At 38.4% G+C, this 18,610-nt stretch overlaps 1 protein-coding gene across 2 annotated transcripts in view; it reads right to left on the bottom strand.

The window, feature by feature from the left end:
- Positions 1-18,610, bottom strand: part of LOC145669249 (putative transporter slc-17.2) — a 127,766-nt gene that overhangs the window by 75,140 nt on the left and 34,016 nt on the right. Inside the window, exon 1 of one of the 2 annotated variants that reach the window (XM_081737569.1) lies at positions 15,842-16,292. The exons of the other annotated variant lie outside the window; for it this stretch is intronic. The gene's annotated coding sequence lies outside the window, so the exon portion shown is untranslated. Of the gene's footprint in view, positions 1-15,841; positions 16,293-18,610 lie in introns of those variants that run through there. 2 annotated transcript variants of the gene reach the window in all.

The following is an 18,610-nucleotide window of genomic DNA, read 5'->3' as shown; positions in this document are numbered from 1 at the left end:
TTTAGCGTTTAAACCGCCACCCCTTTGAGAAAGATATTATGGAAAAATAAACATTTCCTACACTAACGAGGGAACCTATCCAAGTGCAACTCTGACTTCGAGTCGAGACTATGGTCGTTGGATACCTTGTCCCAAAAGAACATAACACGAAAAGTGATACATCCTCGATCGCAACCGTTACAGAGATATAAGCGTGAAAAGTTCGAAATTGAGCTCCATACTATACATTACAAAATCAGCTTCCGGGTCAGATTTTTCGGAAACGGTCAGGTAAGGAAACTCAGCGAATACATATCAAAGTAGTATTGGGAGCCCACCACCTTTTGAATGAAAAAAATGTTGCCCCCGGGGCACTCGCAGGGTCCCAGGCATGGTCCAACTCAAAATTGGCAAATGGAACCGGGGGTCAAGTAGCATATTGTATGAAAGCTAGTGTTAAATAAAAGAAGATAGAACAAATCTCAACTCTCTATGATGACCCTGTGCAAACGGGCAACTGGTCAAAATGTCAATACAACCTATATCAGAAAATATATGGCCACTCTTCTAAATCCGTTAAGTTGTGACAATAACAAAACAGAAAAACACGTTTAAAAGTGCAAGGTATTGAAGTTAAACAAATTGTTGCAGAGTCTCTCACAGTGGCCATATATTTTCTGATGTAGGTTGTATTGACATTTTGACCAGTTGCCCGTTTGCACAGGGCCATCATAGAGAGTTGAGATTTGTTCTATCTTCTTTTATTTAACACTAGCTTTCATACAATATGCTACTTGACCCCCGGTTCCATTTGCCAATTTTGAGTTGGACCCCGCCTGGAACCCTGCGAGTGCCCCGGGAGCAACATTTTTTTCATTCAAAAGGTGGTGGGCTCCCAACACTACTTTGATATGTATTCGCTGAGTTTCCTTACCTGACCGTTTCCGAAAAATCTGACCCGGAAGCTGACTTTGTAATGTATAGTATGGAGCTCAATTTCGAACTTTTCACGCTTATATCTCTGCAACGGTCGAGGATGTATCACTTTTCGTGTTATGTTCTTTTGGGACAAGGTATCCAACGACCATAGTCTCGACTCGAAGTCAGAGTTGCACTTGGATAGGTTCCCTCGTAAGATACGTATATAGCTATACAAACATCACATTTGTTTTGAAATGATATGATATTGAGTACTTGAATCGACCTTGATGAAATTCTGTGTACGCCACTGATATTCAATATATCAAAACGACTCCATATATCAAATACTGTCATTAATTGCAATAGTTATAGTTAAGGAGAAATATGGCTGTAATAATAGTTGAATTCCCCATTTCTTTCGATGTAGAGTATCCAAAATTCGTGAAAGTGAATGGAACAGCTATGCGTCAGAAAGGCTCAATATATTATATTCCATACGTTAATATCCATTGGTTCAAGATAAGAGATTCCTCTCTTCCTTTCAATATATGTACCAAAATCTTCCAATCTCTCTTTTGGTTGATTTCCCCAATATAACGCAACAAGTGAAAATGAATTCACATTTTCAAATTTTGTGCATAAAAAATCCACTTTATACTGAATTTCGTGTCTTACGTCCAAGAGCAATATTATTATGTCTATTCTAAAAATAAATAAAAAAACTTTCTCCATCCCCGATGTCTACCATACTGCATTCAACTCCAATTTGCAACATTCGGAGTTGTGATTTAGACTTTCATACTGTTTGTCAATAAACCTTGCCTACTAAATTTCGTACATTTGAGAACAGTAGTTCACGAGACAATAGATACAGAATCTTCGTCTCAAGGTTCCTCTAACACAGTGGTTCTCAACCTAATTCCTATCACGACACCCATTTTTATCACATCTTCTTGTCAGCGACCCTCTTACAATTTCTGGTTTGTAATAAGCTTGTGCGGGATTTTTAATATACCTATTGCGGAGGTCTCACGATATCCATATATTTTTATAACAGTAGAATTCATTTCTTGTATATAGTGGATACAGTAACTTCCCTAAAAGCGAATGAATTAAAGCCAAATTTGGTGAGTTCATTCATATTACAAATATCGAATCCGATCCGTTATACTATTTCAAAATGGACAGGCCCATAATTTAGGTAAGTGCTATTCTGTTCTCGAGTACAGGGCAGCAGAATTTAGGAGGCGGCAAAATTTTGGATTTTTTTTTTTTTTTTTTTTAAGATTCACAATAAAGTAATATTTAAAACTAGCAACCCGCAGAGTCCGAGTAAATATGTTAATGTTTTTAATTCGCTTTAATTACAGTAGTTGCTAACTAGCTAGCTTGTCTGATTATTTTTAAAAATTAATTCTCTCTCGCCCCTACCCCAAAGGGTGGGGATGAACTTGAACATAATGAAAACTGATACCGTTAAACTCAGCGACCTCGAAGACTATGAATTCAACACTAATATATGTCATTTTCGATTCGTTTTAAATTCTTGCCACCTCCTTGGAGAGTGAAGTATGACCTTGAAATTGAATTGTATTAAAACTCACTATTCATCTCAGTGACCCCCAAAACTATGAATTCAACTCTAATGTTGGTCGATTTCGATTATTTGTAAAATGCCCCCATGTTATTCTTATGGGAATTTTTTTACCCCCATATCTCAGCTCAGGTGTGACCTAGATACCTGGAATAGGTCATTTGGATCATTTCTCTGAGTGCTTTGAAACATATTAAAATTTCATGTTTCTATCTATTATGGTTCTCAAGTTGAAAACCGCTACAGACAGACAGCTAGCTTATTGTGTTTTAATATAGATGCTAAAAAACATTACTGACGGTGAATAATGTACATAATCATTTTTCTTATCAGTTATCACCAATAATTGTTAATGGTGTCTCACAGTGATGTCCAGCAATGGTCACCACCACCACAGCGGGCAGAACACCACATCATAATCATCATTGAGAGAATTAGGCCATTTAAAATTACTTGTAACTTTTGTAACTTGTAATACCTAAACTACTACTCAACAAGAGCTAACTAGTATGTTTGCCAAATCACGGCTTGTTTCCTTGTTTGAGACATAAGTTTGTGCGGGGGGGCGGCAAATTATTTAGAGCACAGGGACACACAATATATAAACACGGGCCTGAAAATTAGGGATGCATTCGAGTCGAGTCGAGTCGAGATTTAAGCCTGTCTCGACTCGTCTCGAGAAAATGTTGTCTCGACTCGTGTCTCGACTCGAAAATATGTTTCTGTCTCGACTCGTGTCTCGACTCGACAGTCTCTGTCTCGACTCGACTCGAATTCGAGTCGAGACGTCTCGAAATTCGAGTCGAGACAAAATATACGAGTTAAAATATACGCACACATCAGCCAGAATATTATGACTACCTACCTTATTGTCAGTGTGTCCAACTTTGGCACGGATAACAATGGCGACGCGTTTTGGCATGGACGCAATGATCCTTGAAAGGTCACTGGAGAGAGTTGATTGGTACACATAGGCAAGGGCGCCGATTTTTCTGTAAATGTGGGGGGAGCATTCAGATGCAGAAGGCATATATATGAGGATTTTAATTCAAATTGTATTCAAATTATGACAAATACTGTATATTCATAAATACAATTCGGGGGCTCACATGAGCTTTGGGGGAGCCCCCCAGGAACGGCGCTCTTGCACACAGGTCATCTAATTCCCGTAAATTCCGGGGAGGGGCGATGCGCTCTGAAGTCATGTTCAATCACATCCCATTTGTGTTCGATTAGGTCAGATCAGGCGAGTTGGGCGGCCAGCACATCACTTGGAACTTGCCTCTGTGTTCCTCGAACCACTCCATCACAATCCTGGCCTTGTGATATGGTGCATTATCTTTTCGAAAAATGCCACTCCCGTTGGGAAACATGGTCGTCGTCTGCAAGCAGTGTGTGATACGCCTTGGCCGTCCTGGCGCCTTGCTCGAGCTTCACTAGACACATGGATGCTCACGTGAATGTTTTCCGGAGCATAATTAAGCCACCGCCAGCTTGTCTCCGTCCCGCAGTACAGGTGTCAAAGAACTGTTCTCTTGAAACACGACGGATTCGCACCCTCCCATCGTCATGATGAAGAAGGTATCGGGATTCATCAGACAATGCAACGCTCTGCCACTGTGCCAAGGTTTAATGACGATCGTCATGTGTTCATTTCAGTCGTAGTTGCCGATGTCGTGGTGTTAACATTCGCACACAGATGGAACATGGGCTTCGGAGGCCCATCGTTAGGGGTGTTCGGTGCACTGTGTGTTCAAACGCACTTGTACTTTGCCCAGTAATAAAGTATGATGTTAGCTCTGCCACAGTTCGCTGTCTGTCTTGTTTTACCAGTCTGCCCAGCCTATGACGTCCGACATCTGTAATGAGGTGGGAGCGCCCAACCCCTCGACGTTTGGACGTCGTTTTCCCTTGGTTTCGCGACTTGTTGAAGACACTCACCACAGCACTCCTCGAACATCCGACAAGTCCTGCAGTTTCCGAAATTCTCCTGCCGAGTCTGCGGGCCATTACAACTTGCCCTCGGTCAAACTCAGATCGCGCGCCTTCCCCATTCTACACACGGCCAGCACTCTCACTGATACTACATGCACCGTACGCGTGAATGACTAGCAGGCATTCGTCGGCAGGTGACACAGATATCCCCTGGACGGAAATTATATCGATAGTAGGTTGGTAGTCATAATGTTCTGACTGATCAGTACATACTAAATAAATTTAAAATGTAGGAAATTTTCAACATTCTGATTAACTTGCAGGAAATTTCACAATTAAAAGAAGCAACTGACTTGGACAAGACAACGGTTAGTTGATGGGGCAATCTTTTTTTTTTTTTTTTTTCTGGTCTTTGAGGTGTGAGCTTTGACCATGCCTTTTGAAATTTTGATGTTTGGTGCTCATCAGTCGCGCTTCCATTTTTTTTTTTTCTAATTGTTCCAGTTCATGATAATTAACAATACATTGCGCAGTTCGAATACATGATCACGTTTTAATTCAATCCAACTCAAGCCGCTTCAGATACTATAGAGTTGTATTTGTTTATGAAGAATTAATTGCGTATTAGAAATACACTCCAACAAAACATTTTGCGTGCTCATCTGCTCAGTATTCAAGGTTTTAATTACAACCTGAATTGTTAAAATGTGAACGTAAGTTGCATTAGATATCTAAGCAGTTCCTAGTCTATGGATAATTCAAGCAATGCTAATTAAGGTCTTTCTAGCAAGCACTTCTGCTGTTCATAAACCTTACGCATTGGAGTAGGAAAAAAAAAAGAAAAGAAAGAAAGAAGTAAAATTGGTAATTTTACAACCGTGACTCACTCGGGCTCATGCTCTCTATCCTCAATGGAGCTCGCGTTCGCTAATCTCAATGAGGATCACACTAGTCAAGTTTCTCACTAATTCGAGCTTGAGCTTGATATTTACTGTGAAATTCTCTTTAGCTCGATCTCGTAATGCCACACGTCCTTTCTTGTTTTTACATTTGTCTCACCATTTTCGATTTATACGGGTGGTGTGGACTTTTCAATTAAGTTTTTGTTTTCATTTTGACCCGCCGCCATTTTGCATAGGGTTGTCGTAGAGAGTCGAGACTTGCTCCATTTTCCTTCATTTTACAACAGATTTCAAACGATGTGCTACTTAACCCCCCTTGCCATTTGAAAATTTTTAGTTGGATCCCGTCTGGGGCCCTGCGGGGAACCCTGGGGCAAACTTTTTAGTAAAAAGTTTTTACCCCAAAAAAGTGTGGCCTTGAAAATGATGGGATATATGTTCACCGAGATTTCCATTTACCCAATCGTTTCCGAACAAATGACTCGGTTCAAAATATTCTAGCAGGTAATTTCCTAGCTATGGCTTTTTAAATATCTAGAAATTGGCCATGTTTTTGGCCAATATCACGGGAACGGTAAGCCATAGAGATATGATATTGGTGGTAATCAATCCCTAATAGAATGTTAAACATTTTTGTTCTGATATTAATTGGTGGCCACTGGCCAACTGGCCATTGGTCAAACTACTGGCCAGTTGGACAGTGACTACCGGTTCCTATTTGGTACCAAAATGTTTACGATCCTTTTAGATATTGATCAACACCAATATGATCTCTCTATGACTTACGGTTCCCGATATATGGCTACTTAAATTTCTGTAAATCGGTCATTTTTTGGTCACTATCTTGCGAACGGTTAGATTGACGCGAAAAATTTAATCATTTTGTCTGATAGTTTTTGATGCTCTATCTAATGCAGTGTACAAAATTGAAAAAATTGCAAATAACAGACAGACGGACAGATAGACACACAGACATAGAGAATTCAGTAACGAACTTTTTAAGTTCGTTGAATATGTTGTAACTCACGATATCCCGCCCGGTGACATGTATAACTTCGGGATTCGTTATAACATATCCAATGCGAACATAATTGTCTCGTTCGGATCTCAGTGGAGCCACTCCCTTGTCAGTAAGCAACTGTCTTCTTCAAATAACAAGTTGTTATATCTCGAATTATTTTCTTGGAAGATATTTCTGGTAAATGCGATAATTTATTGTAATACACTGTAATTCTAGTCTAAGATACACGATATCGAAAATATGGCATTATAGACTAACATAATAATATTCAAATGTTACACTGGAAAATAAAATCTTTGGAAAATCGCAAAGGGGAACCTGACATTCATGTTCACAGTCATTCTTCATTATTTGATTTTAATTATTACTTCATTATTAACGAACTTAAAAAGTTCGATACTGAATTTTTTATGTCTGTGTGTCTGTCTGTCCGTCTGTCTGTTATTTGCGATTTTTCAATTTTGAACCGTGTATTTGATAGAGCTTCAAAAACTATCAGAAAAAGTTATTAAATTTTTCGCGTCACTCTTACCGTTCCCAAGATATTGGCCAAAAAATAGCCGACTTCCAGAGATTTAAGGAGCCATATCTCGGGAACCATAAGTCACAGAGAGATCACATTGATGTTCATTACCTAAGAGGATGGTGAACATTTTGGTACCAAATAGTAACCGATTAACACTGGCCAATTGGCCACTAGTTTGGCCAATGGCCAGTTGTATAGTGGTCACCAATTAATATGGGTACTAAAATGCATACCATCCTCTTAGGTATTGACTAACACCAATATCATCTCTCTATGACTTACCGTTCCCGTGATGTTGGCCAAAAATGGCCAATTTCTAGATATTTAAGGAGCAATAGCTTGGGAGCCGTAAGTTGTAGAGAGATCATATTGGTGTTGATCAATACCTAAAAGGGTGGTGAACATTTTAATACCAAATAATAACGAGTGTCCACTGATTAACTGTCTACTGGCCAACTGGCCGCCGTTCTCCAAATACTGGCCAAAAAGTTCAAATTTCTAGATATTTAAGCAGCCATATCTCGAGAACTGTAAGTCATAGAGAGATAATATTTTACTAATTACTATTTTTTGCGAGGTAGGAACAATGACAGTTTTCCTTCCCGCTCCATATCTCCATTCTTTTTAAGTTCGTTCTGGCAATGCTCATGGAGCATTCTCAACTGGTTATATTCTGTGAAACTGTTAGAATTAATTATAAGCTGTGTAGAAACGCTTTGAAAATGCATTAAAATTATAAATGACAAGTAAAAGGTGCCTTGCTGAGCGTACCTTGTAGAGGCTCCCTCAAGTATGCTCTCCCGCACCCCAGGTTATGCGGCGCACTCTTTATCGCTGTCACTGGCTAATATGAATACGTATGAAACAGATGTCAGGCAAGGACAACTAGCGGTGTTTCCCATACGATCAGACGATGACATTTATGGCACGAGCCATAGTAGAAGGCGGCATAGTTAAAGAAACTACACCCTCTCAGTCAGGGGTGCCCATCCCCCCCAAAGCTGATGGCGCACTCCCCCCCCCAAAACTAATAATATCTTCCCTCCTCAAAACTCAAGTCCTCTAAAAACAATTGCCCAGTTTAGCAGTAGTTTTTATAGTACTAGTAATTGTTATTTTTGTTGTTGTTTTTATTTCCTGTAGTAGTATTATAGAATGCTTGTAGTAGTAGTAGGGGCAGTAGTAATTATAAAAATGGCATTACTTTTATTAGTAGTCTTGGTAGTGTACAATACTAAATATGTTCTATAAGGATATTGAAGGGTATAAAAACTTCTACACACTGTGTATGGCACAGGTATTCTTTTTTTACAATTAGTAGTATTATTTTTTTCTTTACAAAATATTGATATAATTCCCTTGCACATGAAAAATAAGACGCAAGTTACAAGTTATTGAGTTTGATACCAAAAGAAAATGTTATCCTCGAAATCAGCCTACAAAAAGAAGTGATATCCAACAAAAAACATTCCTGTAAAAGAGCCAAGTACGAGTGGCCTTAAAAAGAAATCACAAAAATAGGCGCCGAGTTCTGGTGGACAACAGTTACAAACACTCACTGGCTCACTTCAAATTTAGATTTGAAACTTGGCTGTTGTCTGTATAGTTACCACTAGCTCACAATTATGTCAAACTACTGTATAATTTTCAAGAGACAACATAGGCAAGTTTCAAATCTAAATTTGGAAGTGATTCCTTGAGTGTTTGTAACTGTTGTTCACCAGAACTTGGCACCATCCTTTCATATAGCAACTTGTGCGGTACTTCATTCATAGAGTTTCTAAGCAGGGGGTAGGGGGATTCATTCTTGAGATTAAAAAAAAAAATCGCATCGGGTTCCAATGTTATTCTGACGACAGCAAAATTACTTATTCGACATTAGAGTGAAATTCTTCCCCAATTTTTTTATTCCCCCCAATTTTTTTCTCGATGGCACAACTTGCGCCATTCATCACTCCTGTGGGCGGCCCTTCTCTCTTAAAACGAACCAACCTGTCCTTTCATACGGCTACTTGCGCGGTACTTCATTCATCGAGTATCGAAGCAGGGGGTACGGGGGTTCACCCCGTAAAATTTTTGAAAATTAGCTTCTCAAAATCGTGTTTTAATGCTATTCCGACAGTAAAATTGCTAGTTCGAAAGTAGAGTAAAATCCCCCCCAAAATTTTTCTCGATGGCGCAGCTTGCGCCATACATTCCCCCTGTGGGCGGCCCTGCTCTCAGTAACCTAAATTGCACGAAAATTTCCAAAGCAGGTTCATTTACCTGACTACCGCATGTTGCCCACTTTGTCCAAGAGCGGGATGGTTTGTTTGTAGCTTTTCTACCGAAAAGCATTTGTCTGGAATGGTGTTTCGGAAACAATAAAATAAAGAAAATATACTAGGCAGAGAGAGAGCAGGGAGAAGGGAGTGTACCAATTATTCTTCCCTCTAAACCAGCGTTTCCCAACCTTTTTCAACTTGCAGCACACTACGGGTGTAACATGGATTCTCGCGGCACACTTTCGCACAGAGAAGAAAGCTCGATCACTGGGTTTTCCTCGCGGTAAATCACTATGCTTATTTTTCATTCTAATTTAAAAGGAGAAAATAACTGCAATGAAATGTTGGACTCAGGTTATTAAAAATGCGCTTACTCTTTCGAAAACTGTATGCAACCTTTTACTAAGAATGAAGATCATTAAATAACGAACAAATAAATCTATTTTACTTTTAAAACACAAATGTGAATAATTTATCGAAAGGATTGAATGATATTTTAAATTTTCAAGTTACGAAATAGTCTGTAACGATAAAGAAGCAATAATGGTCATAACAATAACAAATACTTTTTTCAACATTAGAAATGTACAGAAAAGTAACACTGCATGAAACTTAAAATTGTAGATTCATAGTAGAGGTTCATAGTAATGTGCAATACAAATATACATTTTCCCCTACGTTTTGCAATTTGATTGCTATAGAATTAATAATTTTGTTTTGATATCCTCGCGGTACACCAGTGGCCCATTCACGACACACCAGTGTCGCGGTATTTTCACTGCTAGCTTCTCATTTTAGATAGGTATATTTACAACAAAGGGGGGTAGCGTGCACCTTTGCACCCCCCTAAATCCGGCCCTGTCCAGAAGTTATGTAGCCCTATGGCGTTCATGGAAATAAAAACACAATAGTTATAACTATGCTAATTTACTATAGACTGCCAATTGCTCATTCAGAGAATTTATGATGTTCACTTTATTGCAATGTTCTTATACAGACTAGATATAGGCTACGGATAATAGTTTTATACAAACTAGATAATCAATTATTATTATTATTATTATTATTATTATTATTATTATTATTATTATTATTATTATTATTATTATATTTGAAGTACAATCAAATATCACGACTTTAATTACTAGTTTTAATTAACTGAATTGAGCTGAAAATTAAATCTTGATCTCGGAAGATTAACTATTAAATTTATACGTTCTGTACCTTTCTAAAGTAATAAATGCTGAAATTGGTTTCAAGGCTGTTCCTGAATGAATAATTTCTTCATAATAATATTAAAAGTTTTAGAAAAATTTTCGAGACATTCGAATCGAGTCGAGATTTTTATGAACTGTCTCGACTCGACTCGTGTCTCGACTCGAAAATTCGAGTCGAGAAACACGTTTGTCTCGACTCGTCTCGAATTTTACAACGTGTGTCTCGACTCGAATTCGAGTCGAGTCGAGTCGAGATTCGAGACATGTCTCGACTCGTGCGCATCCCTACTGAAAATGGAGGTCATTTGAAAATTTTAAAACAATAACTTCCTTAATTTTGGGTCATAGATAAAGAAAAACGTGATTTCTAATTTTGGTTTAAAAACTTCGATAGTTGTTAGAAATGTTATTGAGTATTTTAAATGACTTGATAACGTGCGTCATGAAGATTGAACCAGACATTGCCGCACTAGTGAAGTCACACCATGCTCAAGTATCTTATTAGCTTTCAATTTTAATTGTATTTTAACATGCAAGTTTCGTTGCATTTGTATTTTGTTGGTATTTCAATATGCAGTTCTCATTAGTTTCATATCATACCTCTTTCATTTAAATGGATTTTTGAACAACTCTGCACCTATTGAAAACGTTTAGTAGACCTAGTTTTTATTGTTCTTAACAGTATGTATAAAAATAAAAAATATGCCTACCAGAACAAAATTCAAAATAATATTTTAAAATATTTTCCAGTATTAGATTTTAATTATATTTATCTTTGCCTCTTATCTGCGCGACCCCCGACTTGAGAAACCCTACTCTAACAGAAACAAATGCATTTTCCGGAATGAGACATAGTTATCATGACACCTTTTAAAGATTAGGCATTCTCAATCCTTGCCTCGTAGGTATTCCTTCATTCGAGAAAACAGATTAGAAAAACTTTCCCGCGAGACGACACGAGACGAGAAGTAAGGGTTTCTCGTCTCTTACAGAAAATTGTGAAGAAGTCTTGTCTCGTATCGATTCTATAAAAATGTTCTAGTCTTTTCTCCATTCTCAAAAAAAAAATCTAGTTTCGTACATTTATGCCGTGCTTTTAAAAAAAATCATCTAGAAGTTATTAGATTCCTTCCGCTTTACGAGAGAACTCACCGAAGGGTATACTATAATGTACGAAAGGTCCAAGCTATAGGAGGGTAGTTTAATACTACAAGCCATTACGTCTATATAGTATTGAACGCATATTATTCTGCACCAATAAGACGATAGGTCCACTTACGATATAAGACGATAAGACGATAAAATACTTCCAACTACATTTTCAAAAAAAAAAAAAAAAAAAAGTGATAGAACTACATTGTTTTAGTAAGAGAAAGAGTACAGATGAAGTGTAAAATCAAATGTTCATGCTACATCGATCATTTTCCTGTTAAACAAGTATAGTTTTATCGAGAAAGTGTATAAATGTATATTGATTTTTAGGAAGTTTTTTTTTCGGGAGTCCGGACCAGGAGCGGATCCAGGACGGACTTCTGGAATAGGCAGTGGGTTGTAATACTGCTACTTAGAGCTGCTTTTAAAGCTTCAAACCCTGGGATGGGGTTTATTTATATATAAAATAAGAAAGTTTCCTTTTCTGTGTGTGTGTGTGTGGGGGGGGGAATTGCCCCGATCGTCCCTCCTGGTCCGGACTCGGTGGACACCTTCTGTGGATGCGCACCCTGATATAACGACATTTAAACCGTAGTTATTGTTAGAATCTACTTTTAACGACTTGTGTATCTGTAATGTTGATAAATGCTCATAATTGTGTTCGGACAATTACAATACCAATTTATAGGTGTTATACAGTGATTTATGTAACATTAAAACAGTGTTTGAGGTCTAAGAATTGGATGAACTACTCTTGTCCACGAGACGTGAAATTTCTCGTTCTATCTCGATTCTCATCTCGAACACACGAGACGAGAACTGCCATATTTTTCGTCCTGTCTCTAACTTGAAAATGTACTTCTCGTCTCGTGGCAACAGTATTTATAGAAGATGAATATAATGATATTGAAAGTTTCATCTAATTCTTTCAGAAGTTATTAATATTATAACTGGTATGATAACTCGTGCATATAAAATGAGATGTTCGTATTGTGCATATTAAAAAGATTTTATGTACGAAATTTCTAGTCTTCATATAGGGATTGTCATGAAAACTAAAAAAAAAAAAAAAAAAAAAGAGTTTTCTATGCCAACCCTGTGTGCCATATTGAATTTTCTCTCCACACTTTTGAGGCGAAATTTTCGAAATTGTGCAAGTGAAGTATTACAATTCTGTGTACTAAAAAGCCCCAGCATAGCGGGTGTCGTCCCTTGATATCCTACAAATCAAGACAAATAAACATACCGGTACCTTTTCCTCGCTATATTGGTTTCTATTTTTACGAGAGGCGTTCCATATTGATTTACACTTTCCTTTTCTTTTTTTTTTTTTCTTTCTTCTTTCAGGGTCCACCATTGAGCTCGTCATTACAATTGGAACGAAGTAGTACTTACTAGTTAGGTCTGCCTTCAGGAGGAATACTAATACAGAAAAGCATAATTCCTGCAAACTACAGCACATTTCACCAACAAATGTAAATACGTGAGCGGACAACAGGAAAGGTGATCAGCAATAACAGCGCTGGACAACGTGGTTTCTGTGGAAAGAGGGTGTACAGACTGCGGAAATTCACAGGCGATTGGTAGCAGTATGTGGAGAGTGTGTGCTTGTGCTGTCACGCAAAACCGTATACAACTGGATAGACGGCTGGAAAATTTGCCGTACATCAACGAAGAAGGGAACCAGTTCCGGAAGGAAAGTGACTGTGACAACACCAGGGAACATTTCAAGAGTGAAGCGACTTATTCAGGACAACAGGTGCATCACGTTCACGGAACTGGAGGAGGCTACAGGACTTGCTAGAATCACTCTGCACCGCATAGTGCACGAACACCTTAAGACGGACAAGGTGTCTGCCAGATGGGCTCCCAAATCCCTGAATGCAGCACAAAGACAACAGTGCAAGGACGTGAGCAGTGATCTTCTGCAACGCTACAGACAGGATCCAGAAGGCTTCATGTCCAAACTCGTTACTGGCGACGAGACTTGGCTGCACTACCATGAACCAGAGACCAAAGCCCAATCAATGCAGTGGAAGCATATAGGCAGCCCCATGCCAAAGAACTTCCGTACACAACCCTCCATAGGCAAACGCATGGCCACATTCTTCTGGGACAAGGATGGAATCATCCTCATTGACTGGCTGGAACCCGGGACCACCATTAACAGCGGGTCATACGTGACAACACTTCGGAGTTTGTGCCGTGCAACTCAGAGGAAACGACCAGGAAAATGGGCGAAAGGTATGCTCCTGCAACACGACAACGCTCGTCCCCATACGAGTCGGGCAACCACGACTGCCATTAATGAGCTGAGGTTCCAGGTGCTGCCACACCCACCTTATTTTCCTGATTTGGCCCCTTCAGATTACCACCTATTCGGGGCATTGAAGAAACTGCTGCGAGGACATCATTTCGCCGACTTCCAGGAACTGCAAGACGTGGGTTAGACAGATTCCGAAAAAGTGGTTCGCAGAAGGCATACAGAAGTTGCCACACCGATAGCGCAAGTGTATAGTTCTTAATGGAGATTATGTTCGAGAAAGTGTACGAGGATAAAGGTTCTTATAAGTAAAAAATAATAATAAAGTGTACATCAATATGGAACGCCCTCGTACTTCTCCGAGAGAAAGAATTTCTGAAATTCGTGTTGTTTAATGTGATATTCGTTTCTGTTGTAGATCGAAAGGACCCCCTTACATCAAATTTCATATATTACAAAAAATTGCCAATCTTTCCCTTATGTCTACCATATTGAATAGATGGATGATTTATTCGCATTCAGCGTCTCAACAAGCTTTTATATACCAAATCCTGTATCTTTGTGTTTAACGGTTGAAAACTAATATGCAGACTTTCTTCCACAAAATTTTGTACCTAGGGTTGGAGGCACAATCAAAACATAAGGATGCTGCACTGGGATACCATTTGCTAAAAGACGTACTGTGCTAAAGAATGACATGTAATCGCAACTTGATTTACTAGCTCCGGTGCGGCGGAGGGAAAGTGTGTAGACAACGCCCGGGGTGCTAAGCCTTCAAGAAGCATGCCTGGAACAAACAATGCCAATATGTAATAATAGTTTAACTAGCCTATGCAATAACCTGTTTTCCAAAAAAGAAAAATCTTCTTCCATCTTTCATTGCTGAGCTTCGTAGAATCAAAGCATAATTACCACCAGTATACCCTACTTCTTTCAGACATAATGTTCCAGGGGGCACACACAGTATTCCGGGAGGGCACTGCTGGTACTATTCTATTTATTATTATATTGTAAATGTATTATTTTGGTCTTTTCCGGGGGGACACACTCAGAGCTCGGGGGAGGGGGGCAGTGCCCCCCAAAAAACATGTCTGGAAGAAAACACTGATTACCACCCGGAAGAAGACTCTTCAATATTAAAAGAATTATCGAAATCGGTTGAGTAGTTTCGGATAACTCGCAAATGTTTTCTCTTTAGTATGTATGAGATTATACACATTACAATTAATATTTATAGTTTGTTTTAATAGGGTCTAATAATATGAAATGAAATGAAATCTTTGTTTTACGTCCCATGGTTATGCCGGTTAGGCTAAAGAAGACGGTGATGATGAGAGATGAGTGAAATGGTGGAATGAAGAAAGTGGGAGGAAACGGGATAACCCCGAGAAAATCCACGAGCACGGTATTTGTCCACCACTAAGTCCACACGGCGCGAGCTGGGATCGAACCAGGGAATAACATAATTTTCATACAACGTGTTAAAAAGAAGATTGCGTCAATATAGCCTATATTTTTTTCGATCGACTTGTGTTAGCTTTAAAATAGTCTCCCATTCTCTTAATACAAACCCTCTGTATTATTAACTGATTATTTATTTTAGAAAAAGAAAAGAAGTTGTTCCGTTATTAAGAAAGCATATATGTCCTCGTCCACTAACATATTATTTTGCTAAAATTTTATCGTATTTATACACGCACAAAGATAGATCTCTGGGTTTAGCCTACACCCAAAATAAATAAATAAAATGAAAATGGTTAAATACAAAAAATGGAGTTTGAGTACTAATAGAAATAGATACTAGAATCTACCCTCCCTTTAAAAAAAAAAAATGCGTACAGTACTGATAATCCGTTCTGTACGTGAAAAGGTGCCGTATTACACAATTAATAATATTGTATGTCCTTCAGTCAGTTTAGTAACTTTTGACCTTAAAAGCAAGCTATGAAGTTTAAACATAATTTATATTTTAAAAGAAAGAAACTTACAACTAAAAACTGTAAATATATATTTAAAAGAAATCAAATAATAGGGCTAATAATTGCAATCGGTTTTTTAAGAACTTACCTCATTCACAAAAAGGTAACCGTACTGACGATGATCATAACATAGTGGAAAATTATTCACATAATGCGCGTGAAAATTACACGCAATAGACAAAACGAACACAACAAAACGAGTGTTCTGATCGCCAGAATCGTGTTGTGGAAAACGAATTGAAGAGAAATGTAACAGCTAGCCGTTTCCGTTTACGCGTTACAGTATTTCTGCCTTTTTTTCACAATAAACCTGGTAAGTACGCGGGCGTCGTATGAATAGAGAATATATCGTCATGAGTTACATCCGGTTTATGCTCTTCCCTTTTTTGCACGGAAGAGTAAAGAAATAAATTTCAACTAAATTAGTTAGATGGCTACGTTAAGGCTTATAATTACGGAGAAGTACTAGTAATAATTGATCAATTGTCTTGAGAAATCAATTTCACGAAACTAACAATCGTAAATCTGTGCTTACTTCTCCAAACAGATCTTGTGAACAACTGTCAGCTGACAATTTTCACTTTCTTTTTTCGTAGGCATGTTATCTGGATTGTTCTCTATGTGACGTCACAATGGTTTGTGACTCGAGGACGAACAGGTAAAGTGACAGTACAAGGTGTTATAACTGGCAATCGATCAACTATAAAGATGAAAAAGAAGAAGAAGAAGGAGAAAATGAACAGTTAACTGTTGCTAAACTCTGATTAGCATTCTCAAGGCTAAACCAACAGCCACTGAACTCCTTCTGTCTCTTTATTAACATGGTGAAGCAAGTTTCCAGTTACTTTTCTTGGATCATCAGGTGTTTCGATCCTTCCACCCAAATTTCCAAATCAAACACGTACGGTACACGGTATCTTCACATTATTACGTCGCCAAAATAGGAGTTAGAATCTTCATAAATCTTCCGGTTCCTGCCCTGCCGCAATTGCACAAACATAAACATGGTTTGCTGAGAATGAGGACTACGTAGATTATAAACCAAGTTCAACAAACTCAAAATGTTTGTGATTGCTCTTTCCGTTGTTGGAAGTAGACACAAACATGAGGTATCTGCTAGAAGGCACAGCGCGAAGAAAACCAATGACCGCAGCTGAAGACTCATTGAACCGATGTATCCTGGAAACTGGTTGATTACGTTTGGAAGTCATTGATCAAATTTTGTACTTTGAATTAAGCTGATGCTATCAAACTATAATGCTCTGTGTGTCTTCCAGGCATACTTCTGAAGGAATTAATCATTCACCTTCCCCCTCGAGGTAAACTATCGTTCCCGGAGCTAAGATCAATGAAAGTGCGATTACATATGTCTCTTATCCAGGTTACATCCCTTAACTAGTACTGGCACAGTGCAGTCCCCTCAAATTTTAATTTTGACACCCTCCCGGACAAAACTTTCTGGAAGAAAGACTAACAACGAATTTTTTAAAAGAAGTAAAGATGTTCTCATAGCACGACCTAGAGAGAAAATTCTATTGCAGTAGACGACATTTCGCTTTAGATCCTACCATCTGTTACATTTTAGTATCTTTTGCGACCATGCCATTTCCGACCAATGCAGAACTGTTCAATTCTATACGATAATTACACTGTGGTGACTCAGTGGTGGAGCGTTCACCTCTTGCGTGTAGGGTCCCTGATTTGATTCCAGCTCCTGCCGAGTGGGCTTTGTGGTGGACAGCAGCATGTGTGTGGGTTCTCCCGTTTCATCCCACTTACGTCATTGCACCATTATCATCCATCCATCATCCTCTCCCTTAGCCTCGTTGCATAATCGTGGAACGTTAAACTAAAAAGCAATAATAGAGCTCACTCGTGGCTATGTGCAATAGGAAACCTGGGTTCGATTCCAGACGAGAGCTCATTGATTCGGATCTTATGTTAAATTATAAATCCACTTTTCATATAGACTTACTGCTGAAAAGAACTCTTTTCTCAAAACCCTTAATCTAAATACGATAATTTTCTGTCAATTACTAAAAATTCTGTCAATTACTGTCAGTGGACAAAGTGAAAGTTTGAACAACTCATGACCACTAGGCTATATAAATAAATATTTATATGAAAATACATGCATATATCAGTTACATAAGGTTGATTGTGCTGTGTTCAACTAATTTTCAAAAGGTGTTCACTCTATGAAAGACGTCCAGTCACCATTGGTTAAATTTTATCGGACAACCAGCTACATTGAGTATCGCTCGACACCGCAATTTCCACTGCAACAAATTGCATTGGAGCACAAGCATAGGACTTCCATTCCCTTGGAGATTCACTACGAGTCAAGTGAGGTCAATGTTGTAAACGTCGTTTTAACAGTCCAAATGCGCAGAAATCCATTGGATGACACTATAGCTTCCGACAAGAATGTCATGAAAGAAATAACACATATTTCCGTTTCCTGCTTCATATCATGATAAAACCGGAAAGTAAGGTTGGATATTTTATTCATATGAATCTCTGATTCTTGTCGGCTCTGTACAAACGAGGGATATCTTTCTGATAGTTAACAACGTAGCTTTCTTAACATGTTTGCATAGGTGGTTACAGACAGTAGTCCAAGGTATGCAAAACTCCATCATAAGAGTGCCTTGTACATCCCAAAACGCTGCCGGTAGATTTTTTTTTCTAAATACCGTAAGACGGAGTTACTTTGCACCAGATTTAAGGAATTTTAAAGAAAATCGCACGTAACTTACAAACGCAATGATTTAGAACATTGTATTTTAAATATACAACCTCTGACAATAAAGCTCGGTGAATGATCCCGTAAATAGAAATTAGATACAATATGAAT

This window comes from Thermobia domestica, chromosome 13, assembly GCF_964235325.1.
Source record: "Thermobia domestica chromosome 13, izTheDome1.hap1.1, whole genome shotgun sequence".
In the NCBI taxonomy this organism is placed as follows: domain Eukaryota; kingdom Metazoa; phylum Arthropoda; class Insecta; order Zygentoma; family Lepismatidae; genus Thermobia; species Thermobia domestica.
Note: the sequence above shows the minus strand (reverse complement) of the source record. Positions and strands in the feature narration are given on the sequence as shown.